Raw genomic sequence first — 11,774 nt, 5'->3', positions numbered from 1 at the left:
CCATAAAACTCCTAGAAGAAAATATAGGCAGTACTCTCTTTGACATTGGTCTTAGCAGTATCTTTTTGAATACTATGTCTACTCAAGCAAAGGAAACAAAAGAAAAAATAAACAAATGGGACTACATCAGACTAAAAAGCTCCTGCATGGAAAAGAAAACCATCAACAAAATGAAAAGACAACCCATCAACTGGGTGAACATATCTGTAAATCATATATCCGACAAGGGGTTAATTTCCAAAATACACAAAGAACTCATACAACTCAACAACAAAAAAATGAACAACTCAATAAAAAAATGGGCAGAGGATATGAACAAACATTTTTCCAAAGAAGATATACAGAAGGCCGACAGGCACATGCAAAGATGTTCAACATCACTAACTATTAGGGACACGGAAATCAAAACTACAGTGACATATCACCTCATATCTGTCAAAATGGCTATAGTTAACAAGACAAGAAGTAACAAGTATTCCAGAGGATGTAGAGCATGGGAACTGTCATACACTGCTGGTGGGAATGAAAACTGGTGCAGCCACTATGGAAAACAGTATGGAGATTTCTCAAAAAACTAAAAATAGAAATACCATATGATCCAGCTGTTCCACAACTGGGTATTTATGCAAAGAACATGAAATTAATAATTCAAAAAGATATATGTACCCTTATATTCATTGCAGCATTATTCACAATAGCAAAGACGTGAAAGCAACCCAAGAGCCCATCAATGGATGAATAGAAAAAGAATATGTGGAATCTACTCAGAATCAATGGAATACTACTCAGCCTTAAAAAAAGACAAAATCGGGCCGGCTCCGTGGCTTAGCGGTTAAGTGCGTGCGCTCTGATGCTGGCAGCCCGGGTTCGGATCCCTGGCGCGCCCCGAGGCACCACATCTCCGTCCAACCCGAGGCCGAGTCCCGCGTACAGCAACTAGAAGGATGTGAACCTACGACATACAACTATCTACTGGGGCTTTGGGGGGAAAAAATGAATAAATAAAATCTTTAAAAAAAAAAAAAGACAAAATCATGCCATTTGTGACAACATGGATGGACCTTGAGCGTATTATGCTAAGCAAAATAAATCAGACAAAGACAAATACCACATGATTTCACTCATATGTGGAAGATGAACACATAGGTAAGAAGAACAGATTAGTGGGTACCAGAGGGGAAAAGGGTGGCAAGAGGGAGAAAGGGATAAGGTGCACATATGTATGGTGATGGATAACAACTAGACTAATGGTGGTGAAAATGATGCAGTCTATACAAAAACTTAAATATAATAATGTACACCTGAAAAAATAATCATAATACAAGAGTGAATGAACGTAATGGATAATGCCTTAAGAGAAATAAGAAAAGGAGGAAATTTTAAAAAATCAATAAGAAGACAAAAAGAATTCTAGAGAAATGGCAAATACTTAAGATAGGTAAAAAATCCAGGATAATTCTGAAAAAAGTAATACAAATACGTATAAGAATTTGGTATACCGTGAAAGTGACACTTCAAATCAGTCGGACAGGTTAGTCAATAAATTGTGATACTTCCATGATGGGGTGTAAATAATTTCTCTGGAAGGATGCCCAGCGTAGTAACAGTAAATATCTCTAAGGGAGGAGCGAAATAAGTGGCTGGAAAACTTGGGGAAAAGGGTGAATATCCATTGAACCTGCTTTTGCACCTGTCTCATGTTCTATCTTGTGAATCTATTACCTCTGAAGTCAGCCTGCCTGAGTTCAAACCCCATCTCTTCTTTTCATCTTGGGCAAGTTCTTTTTTTCTTTTTTTTAGGAACCAATATATGGATTTTATTTTGCCAAATAAAGACTTGAAAAACAAAAGCAACAACTATGATTTACCAGCTCTTATCACCACCTTGATTTCCATAAAAATGACATTGCAAAATAAATGATGTACTTAATTTCATGTAGAAAACTCATAACATTTTATACATTTTTCTCATGGGAACCACACTAACCCCTTGAGCACAGACAAAGAATGAAGGAATATACATTTCCAGGTCAGAGGAAATAAGATTATGAGGCATGCAACCCAAAATATCTGAGTAGAAGCTAACGTGTTATAATCTTTGCCAGCTCTCTGCTTCTTTTTTCTCTTCAAAATGTTCTTTAATTTACCCCATCTTGAATTTTTACCAGATGTCCTCAACCATTATATTAACAAGAATTATACTGTCTAACATTTAGAGAGAGCCACAGTCACCTAGCCTCTCCCTCTCTTCCAGCATCAGTCAAATTCTCACCATCACTATCTGCTATGGTTGGGCAAGTTCTTGACACTCTCGAAGCCTATCTCCTTATCTGTCAAGTGAGATGAGTGACTTCTCCTGGTGCTGCCTAGCACAGAATAAAATCTCAGTAAATGTAAATTACTAGTAGAAACAACCCAAATGTCCCTGAACTGATGAAAGGATAAACAAGTGTAATGGATCCATACAATAGAATATTATACAGTCATAAAAAAGAATGAAATACTGACACACACTACAACATGGATGAACTTTGAAAACTTTATGCTAAGTGAAAGATGCCAGACATGAAGGTCACATATTGTATTATTTCATATACATGAAATGTCCAGAAAAAGCAAGCCCATAGAGACAGAAAGCAGACGAGTGGTTGCCAGGGGCTGGAGAGAGGAGGGAATGAAGAGTGACTGCTAGGAGTTAAGGGGTTATCTTTTTGGGGTGATGAAAATGTAATGGGTTAGACAATGGTGATGGTTGCACAATCTTGTGAATGTACTAAACAGCACTGAATTTATTTTTTCCAAGGTGAATTTTATGGTATGAAATTATAATCTCAATAAATAATTTTAGAAATAAAAATTACCAATTTTCTCATACTAACTGTGGGAGATCAAAATTGGCCACCCTGAAATATATCTCTTTACCTTGATTGTTTTCTCTGACAGACATTTGACCTCCCCCAAACTGCCTAAAGGAATTTAACTCTGGGTGTAGACAGACTAGCAGGGTTCATGCTAAGCCCATTCTTAACAAAGTTCTTTTTACCAAATATTTACATTTGTAAAGGTATCTCCCTCTGTGTAGAGGGAAGAGGGGGGGATGACCTTATCTGTAAAAACTCTTATCAGTATGAAAGAAGATGACTTAAATGTACATACTCTTGATTACTATAATTCCTGACTCTCTGGCCACATGCTCTATAGGTGGCCCTGAAAAGCATTGTCTGACAAACATTTACATTTCCCTCTCCATGTAAAATGTCTTCTTCCCCTCTGATATCCCAAACCACTACTACCTCCAACATCCTCCTTTGTCTTTAGCTGAAGATAGTATTTAAGGTGAGAATCACCACTATTGTGTGGAGAAACTCAGTGTCTCTGGTTTCTCCCATTTATAGATGTTATTACACTTGGTATTATTTTCTCCTGCTAACCTGTCTTGTTAATTATTTGGCCAGCCATAAGAACCTTAAGGGAGGGGCTGGCCCCATGGCTTAGTGGGTGAGTGTACGGGCTCTGCTAATGGCGGCCCAGGTTCAGATCCCGGGCGCGCACTGGCATACCGCTTCTCCAGCAATGCTGAGGCCACGTCCCACATACAGCAACTAGAAGGATGTGCAACTATGACATACAACTGTCTACTGTGGCTTTGGGGGAAAAAAAAAAGGAGGTGGATTGGCAATAGATGTTAGCTCAGACCCGGTCTTCCTCAGCAAAAAGAGGAGGATTAGCATGGATGTTAGCTCAGGACTGATCTTCCTCACAAAAAAAAAAAAATAAGAACCTTAAGGGAAAGGGCAGAGGGGGATTATCCCTCTTCCTCTACATAACTAGACGTTGTACCATCTCTCCCCTTACTCCATTCCATTCCCTTTTATGCCCACCCCACAATCTCCCACCCCTCACCCTCTCCTCATGAGCCAGGAGGACTCTCAAGAAGCAATTCTGGACCCTTGGATGACTGCATCTTGTGGCTATTGGAGTGGTGACCTAGTGCCCACATGCGCCCACTGCTCTCACTTTGTGTAATAGAATCTACCAGGGGATTTTTCTCGTGTGGTTTGGATGATGTCGAGGTTTAGAGAAGGCAGCATGCACCTAAGTCCATGGGAAGGGACCTGACAGACTCCTCCAAGAGTTTGATAACGTCCACAAGTAATCTCCAGATACTGTGCACTGAAAGCCAGGTGGGATGCACAACGACCACATGTAAATACTGAGGACTCGGGTGGCATATAGGTCTCAAGTGGAGGCCTTGTTCTTTGACACGCAATGTGACCTCAAACCTACTGCTGACCCTCGGTGGGGAAGTGGTTTGCGGATCCTGGCTTTGTAAGTCAGGGCAAAATTTAACTGAAATACGGCATTCATGAGTCTGGTGCGCAGGTGTTGAGGAAATGGTGATTTCTATCCCAGCCCTGTTCTGGGTGGGCCTCCTGTTGCAGCACTTCCCTTGGGGAGGCCCCTGTTGTCAGCTGGCCCCAGGGTCACTCTGAGCCCTGGCCCTTCCTCTGGTGGATTGCCCTATGATTTGTACTCACCGGCCCCAGCCATAATCCCACGTGGCTGAGGCGAGCCAAACCTTTTGGAGAGATCTCCGGAATCTCTTGTTTTCTAAACGACCTATGTGGTGGTGGTGAGACATAAGGCCAGCCTCCCTGAGAGACTTGTCACATTTCTCCTGGTCAACCTAGACTCATCTTCTGCCATCTTCAACTCTATGCCGGTTTTCTTCTTTTAACCCTCACGTCAGACCCTGCTTCTGACTTCTGCCATTTCCCCCACTCCTGCTGCTTTTTGTCAGCTGCTGAAAACCCGGCCCCCCCCTTTGGGCTTCCTAGCCCTGGACCCAGTTGCTGCCTCTTTCCTCAGTTCGTATCCCTTTTCCTTCATCCTCCCGTCCAAGTCCACTTCTTTTTTCTCGTGAAGCCTTGGATCCCCACCACCACCAAAGAAGAACCACAGTTGACGGCATCTCCAAACTCAAAAGGCTTCTTTATTACTCATCTATCAATTCTAGTACTTTAACGTATTGATGTCTTAAGTTTTAAAATATATCAAAGTAAATAGAGACATCTCTACCTATCTATCTATGGAGCAAAGACTGCTACCCAAAGTCGCACCACCAGTCCTAGCAGCCTTATCTTGCGTGAGCCGTGGTAGTCAGCAATTTCCATTTCTCTTTCCCTCTCAATGAAATACTGCACTTTCCCCAAAGAGGTGTATTTGGCAGCCTGCTCACGCTCTTGTTGAGCCTGCCTCTTCATGGCCTCCCGCTCTGGCCTCTGTTCGGCTGTGATGGGCTCTGATATCACTGGCCCTGGGATGTCGGGTTTTCTCCATGGAATTCGTTGCGTGCTAAAGTCTTGGAGCAGATAGTGGGGTTGAGGCCTGGGCGGGTCCTGGAGCTTGGTCACAGGAGTGGGAACGGGCTCCCGCTGGAGAGAAGTGCAAGATGCTGTTTTGTGGGGTGCGGGCGTGGCAGCAGCAGACTGAGGGACGCTAGGCCGGGTGGGGTTGGTGGAAATTGGCCGAGCTGGTCTGGCAGGACCCGTCACAGATGCAGGAGCTGGCTGGGCTGAATTGAGTGCAGTCGGTTGAGCTGAGTGGGTAGAACCAGGCCGGGCAGGGTCAGCCACAGCGGGCCGATGTGAGGCCAGAGCCGGCGGCCTCCGAGGAACGGGTCGAGCTTGAGGCCTGTCCACGGTCAGAAAAGGCAAAGGTACCAACTTGACCTTCCCAGGAGGTGGCAGCTCGGACTGGGATGGAGGTGGGCGCTCTTGTGCGACACTGCCCTCTGGTTCCTGGGCTTTGGCTCGAGTTTCCTCAGGACCTTGGCCCTCACGTGGGGTATGCAGGCGTGGTTTGATAGCTGGGGCGGGCTGGGGGTCTTTGGGGTGGCTGGAGTTTGCCAGGGCCCGGGAGGAAGAGAGTCCAGTTTTCTTATCAGTCTTCCTGCCCAGAGCATGGAACACCTGCACCGACTCCAGCAAGTGCATGCCTAGGGAGGTTCGAGGCCCTTGGAAGGTCTCTCGGCTCAGCTCGGGTTGATTCCGCTTCCTCTTGGGCAGGGTTGGCTTCTCTTCTGCCTTGACTTTGTTCCCTGGCAGCTTACTCTCTTCAGCTTGCTTGGAGTTGTTTCCTCTGGTCCTCTTGGTCCTTTCCTGCCCACGGCTCTTAGTTTTGCTGCTCCTGCCGGATGCAGCCTTCTGAGGCTTGCTGTTAGAATGGCTGGCCGTGTCCACGGGAGCCCTGTCGCTGTCTGCAGCATTGCAAATAGCCACTTCTCCCCCTGACAGGCACTCTGGGTCCTTGGGCTGGATTCTGGCCTTGGGAGCACCGTCGATAGGCTCAGAGGCCTTACGTTTGTTCTTCCTGGCTTGATCGGAGGCAGCCTTTGTGACACTTGACTTTTCCTGCACCTGGATCCACTCGATGGCTCTGGTGTCTTTGGCTTGGATCACCTGGGGGCTTTTGGATGGATCAAGGTCTTCCAAGGAATTGAAGAGCTGGGGAAGGTGAATACCCCCCACCAGTGTAGCGATGTCTGCAAAGCCACCGCCAGGTTCAGTGCCATCTTCCAGTGTCCCTTGGCCCTCGAGACTCAGGCTGCTCTTTCCCAGATCAGCATTTTCAGAAGCAGGCTGGTCCTCTTGGCCGAGGGGATCAGTGCAGGCCAGGAGCTGGTACGTATCAGGAATTTCTGAAGGGAGTAGTGGAGGATCTTGGTTTTCCGTTGGGATCTGGCAGGCATCCGGAGGCTTTGCGAGCTTAGGTGTAAGCTCCTCCAACTTCTTGGGAGCTGGAGACAGTGCCAGGAGGTTACTGTTGGAACTCTGGTCTGGAGCCCTCATTGAAATGTCCCCAAGCTCAGGTGGTGGGTTCCCCTCCGGTAGCTGGGTCTTTCTGCTACTGCAGGATTTGGGGAATTCTGGGGTTTGTTGTAGACAAAATGTCTGGCTTGCGGGTTGCAATGCCAGGGAAGTCTCCGGCCCAGGAGGTTTCCATCGCTGCAAAGGAAGGAGGGAAGAAGTCAGTCCCTGGTAAGGGAGATGCTCCCCCTAGACACCAAGGCAGCAATCATGCACCTTCCCACAACGGACAGGGCACATTTTTACTCGCTCTTCTTCAGGGTCATGGACAGCGTCCTGTGCTGGGAATTAAGAGGCGAGTGTCCCGTTTCTTACTGGTGATCATTTGATGTCATTGTTCCTTGGTTTTCTTTGTATTGCATAGGGTTGTTATCGGACAAATAAAAAGTAGAAGAGATTTTCAAACTGTGAAGCATTTTACAAATGCTAGCATTCTCCTATAGAGAATTCTCTCCGCTTTCCTGAGAGACTAAGAACACTTCCCTTCACATCATGGACTAGGAGAGGGAATGGAGCTCTTCCTGCTGAAATACATCAGCAAGGGCGCATTCTTAGCCTGTTTGCTTTGGACAGGATCTGGGAAGACGAGGTCTCAACTCCTGGTGTAAATGAAGGCGGTGAGCGAAAGGTACCCTGGCGCTATCACCAGTGCCTTCCCAGGAGACTACAGCCGTAGGTCGGGGAAGGGAGGCCATTTGAGCGTGGTATAGTGCAGGGGACTGAGCAGCTAGGGCAGTGAGGCTTCTGGTGTCGCTTGGTGTGCTCTTGGTGTTCTCGTACATGTAGCGTAGATGGCCGTTACAGTGTCCCCCCTTCCCACCAGTAATGGGCGTTCTTATGTAGAGTCTGAAATAGGGAGTAGTACTGAGCGCGGGTAGTGCTTATGAAAGCCTCCGGACTTCAATTCTCCCTGTCTGTGGACTCAGCACTTCCCAGTTGACCCTGCCGAGTTGACCCTGTTTTGGAATGTGGACCTCATTCCTCTCCCTTCTTGCTGTCTGTACTCACCTTGAAATCTTGTTTCTGTGACGGGTTGAGCAGACACAGCGTAGTAGATGCCAGAGGTGGAGGCTGGTGGTAGGACATTTGTGGGCTGAACCTGCTTTAGTACCATCACCATTTCTGGTTGAGGGGCGGAGGCCCCAGCTCCTGTGTAGGACACGGAGCCACAGGATGGCAGGCAGGGGCCGAGCTGGCCAGACAGTAGAGGCCCCAGGGTGCCGGGAGTATAGTAATACACCTGGCTTCCTTCCCGGTAGGGAAGCGCCAGGCTGTGTGCCTGATTTGGAATCTGAGGTGGTGGTCTCTGAACAAGCCTGGCAGAAAGTGATGGATACAGAGGGACCACGTTATTGGCATCAGATGTTCTGTCATACCGGGCTGCCATGGACCTGGAAGAAACAGCTGTGTCCTGGTCCGTGAGAGCCACAGTGAGGTCTCCGAGTGAAGAAGACTCCTTCTCAGTGCCTCCTGTGATATCCCACTGCCAGAGACCTGGATAGGAAGCAGCTGACGTGGAGATGTGGCTCTGGCCAGTCACTCCAGACAACATGGTTGTGCTAGAATGTTGGTAAAGGTAGGCACTCCCCATGAGTGGCTGGAAAGAGGTGGCCGAGGCTGATGGCAGCAGCCATGCCGAACTGACGGCTGGAGCAGAGACTCTGGAGAAACTGCAGGCACTTCCGTTAGGGAAGCTGCATTGCTCACCACAGGAAGAGAGAGCTGCAGCGAGTTGGGAGTTCCAAGGAAAGGTGGATTTTGGAAATTTTCTGTAGGGAACAAGAGGGTGATGAAAACATCAGTGGGGTTGATGACCTCTCACTATGCTAGAGGAACAGCATTATCTTAAGGTTCTTGCTATGAGACAGCCTCTCATATACCAATACTCACTGCGATACCCCAAATCCAACCGCTTATGGCGGTCGCACGTGCTGGAGCAGTTTGGTTCTCTTCTGTGTAACTGCCTGTGCTCCCGGTTGGGCACAGATGTCCAGAAGCCCCACGTGGCGCGGTTCACACATTGTTCTCTAGGCTGGAAGGCACCTTCTCCCTGCCCGTCTTTCCCTTGAGCCTGCGCTAGTCCCGACTCGTGTACTCTTTGCTCCAATGGAAGCATCTTGGGGCTTCTGTTCTAAGATTCTCATTGTACGAGTGAGGAAACCGAGGCTCAGAGAGGTCAGATCGAATCGTTCAAGTTCTCCCGGGTTGGTTAGCATCGGTACCAGGTTGCAGTGCCTGGGCATGCTGTCTTCGTTGCCAGGACGCTGCTCTGACCATTCCACTACCGAAACCGGGAGAAGTCGAACTTCTACTAGAGGCATTTTCTTTGTCCTTTGGAAGACAGAGCAGCTGTCACGTAACACTTTGACCTTGAGGGTCTCATTTTGCCTGTGCAGTTCACACGTTACCTGGAGTTCACAGCTTACTGAGTCCAGGTGGTAGATGTCACGGGTCATTCTTACCCTCTTCAAGCCTGGTTTCTGTTCCTACCTCCAAATGACTGCCTGTGAGTGAGTGTCTCAAAAAGTGCTTTTTGAAAGAAAAAAGTGATTTAAACTCTCTGAACTTCAGCTTACTCTTCTGTAGAGCAGTGATAATAAGAAAAGCGATAATCATGAGGGTAATAATTCATACGTGAATAAAAGTGATATATTGCGTAAGTGTAATATGGAGGAAGATATGGTAAGTTCTGTAAAAACAAAGAGAAAAATCGTGAAAAACGTATATCACAGGACTAAAAAGACATGTACAGGTATGATTGAAAACCGAGGCATGTAGCAGGCATCAGAGCCTAAGAAGTTTACTAATAAATGAAGTTCTGTACCATCCATGCAGTATTATGAAAGTGAATATTGCCGGCTCTGTTGTAGTGAATACTACTTGCCAAAACAACAGCCCACAGTAGAAGGTGATTTCGAATGAATTCCTAGGCAGCACATAGAGACAGAGAAGATATAACGGTAAAAAATGGCTTAAAAAGGCAGCAAAGTGCTATAAATGAGAACGTGTAGGTAGCCACAATAGACGTAGAGAGCTGTTTCGGTAAGAGCTGGTACAAAGCAGAGAGCAACATCCTAAGTGTAAAGGAATTCCATTATTGTGCTCATTCTTATTTCTCTGACTGTGACCCAGCAAGTACCAGCTACCAAGCCTAGCAGAAATAGACGTTTCAATTAAACGTAGGTTTCTCGTGCTTCAACCGCCTAGAAGCAGAGGAGGGTAGTTAAAAGGTGTCATGAAGGTTTTCATATTGCCCCTACAAACCTCGATAAGAATCACCTTCAACATCCAGGAAGGTGTCATCCCCAAAGCCTAAAAACACCGTCATCCCTAGGATCCAATTAAAAAATTATTGAATGTAGGAAAACCCAAAGGACTCCACAAAACTGTTTTAGATAGATGTGGGAGTTGACTTTTTCTTCTTCGGTAGCTAAGGTCTAGAAACAGATGACGGCTGTTTCTCAGTGTGCACTCTGTGTGAGGAAGAAAACAGCCGTCCGGATGAAAAGCAGCCTTGACTTGGAACCTGCTTGTCACACAAAGGAATTAATGCTTCTGATTCAAGTTAGGGGATATCCGCTTTTAGCAAAGCTTAAATTTTCTTTTGAATAGGCAAAACATCTACATCGCTTAAAAATGAGAATGGAATCAAAACTGCAAATTCTCCTAGCCCCGGCCTCTGGACAGCCACTTTTATTAGTGTCTCGATGATAGGGAGCATCATGTCTAAAAACATCTCTAAAATGTTCGTGTTCCAAACTGACAAGTGCCATCGGTGTTCAGAGAGGCAGCAGAAACAAACGAACAAGTGAGGGGGGACTCTTCTGAGAAGCTGCTTTTCCTGGCGATTCCCTGTTCTGCCCCTACTCTCCGTCCTAGTCTATGAATGTAAGCGCCTGCTCTGCTCAACTGGGCTTTACCCTGCTCTGAGCAGACGTCAACTGTGTGCTCTTTCTGCTTTGATTTAAAATCGTGGGTTCCTTCAACATTCCGCGCCCAACTCCCTCGCTTTCCCTGCGAGCTCCTCGTCCTTCTGCCTCCCCTTTCTTCCAGTTTCTCCCCTCTGGCTTCCTGTTGGCCTGTGCTGATGACAACAGTCCTCAACCTCCTGACCTTTGAATACTTGCCTCCCTATAGCCCAGTACTCTCCATGCTCTCTCCCCATTTTCTCTTTCCAGCCTGCTCAGGTAGAAAACTCCAAAACATGTGAACATTGCTTTTGAACAGCCCTAAATGTAACATCGTACAGTCGAAATGGTAGTGGAGGGAGACCATTAGAGGTGAAACCTCTCGGTATACATTGCTAGTTTTCTGCATCACCTAGGATTTCTCTCTGTGGCTGCGGAAACACTCTCCAGAGGTCTCTGATTGCATGCCTAGGTGGGTGCCCTTTAAGACTCAACATCAGAGAAGAAAGGGAGCAGAGGGGACAAGCGCTGTGATATCCTGATGTGACAGATGAGGAGAAAACAGCGTTTGTGAGAGAGCCAAGGACTTGCCCAAAGTCACACAGCTCGCAAATGTCCAAGTCAAGACGGGAGTTACGCCCCAGGTTCCTAGTTCACTACTTTCCCCCCCATTATTCTCTGCCATTTTTGAATCTGCTAGTCAATATCGGGGCAAAAATACATAATGAAAACCATTTCCTAGTTTCTTTCCTTACCTGACATGGTCAGAGAAGAAGAGGAAGCATCAACTGCAGATCCAGGGGATGAGAGAGATGCTACTAGAGGACGTCTGAGTGGCTGCAGCCAAAGAGCGATGTGTCCAGTACGAAGGCCACTGGTCACACTGGTCACTTGCGAGGATTCAAATTTATTTACAGACAACTCCATGGAAACCCCAAGATTCTACCAGGTGGTGGTAGGTTTAGGGGGAGAATGATGTCACAAAGCAGGTAGGAGA

At 46.7% G+C, this 11,774-nt stretch overlaps 1 pseudogene; it reads right to left on the bottom strand.

Moving 5' to 3' along the window:
• Nucleotides 1-5,087: 5,087 nt before the first annotated feature.
• Nucleotides 5,088-11,554, bottom strand: LOC147915924 (uncharacterized protein C2orf78 pseudogene; annotated as a pseudogene).
• Between the last annotated feature and the right edge of the window lie 220 nt (nucleotides 11,555-11,774).

The sequence above is a fragment of the Ceratotherium simum genome, chromosome 11 (genome assembly GCF_057802395.1).
Source record: "Ceratotherium simum simum isolate JZ-2026a chromosome 11, ASM5780239v1, whole genome shotgun sequence".
Taxonomy (NCBI): domain Eukaryota; kingdom Metazoa; phylum Chordata; class Mammalia; order Perissodactyla; family Rhinocerotidae; genus Ceratotherium; species Ceratotherium simum.
Note: the sequence above shows the minus strand (reverse complement) of the source record. Positions and strands in the feature narration are given on the sequence as shown.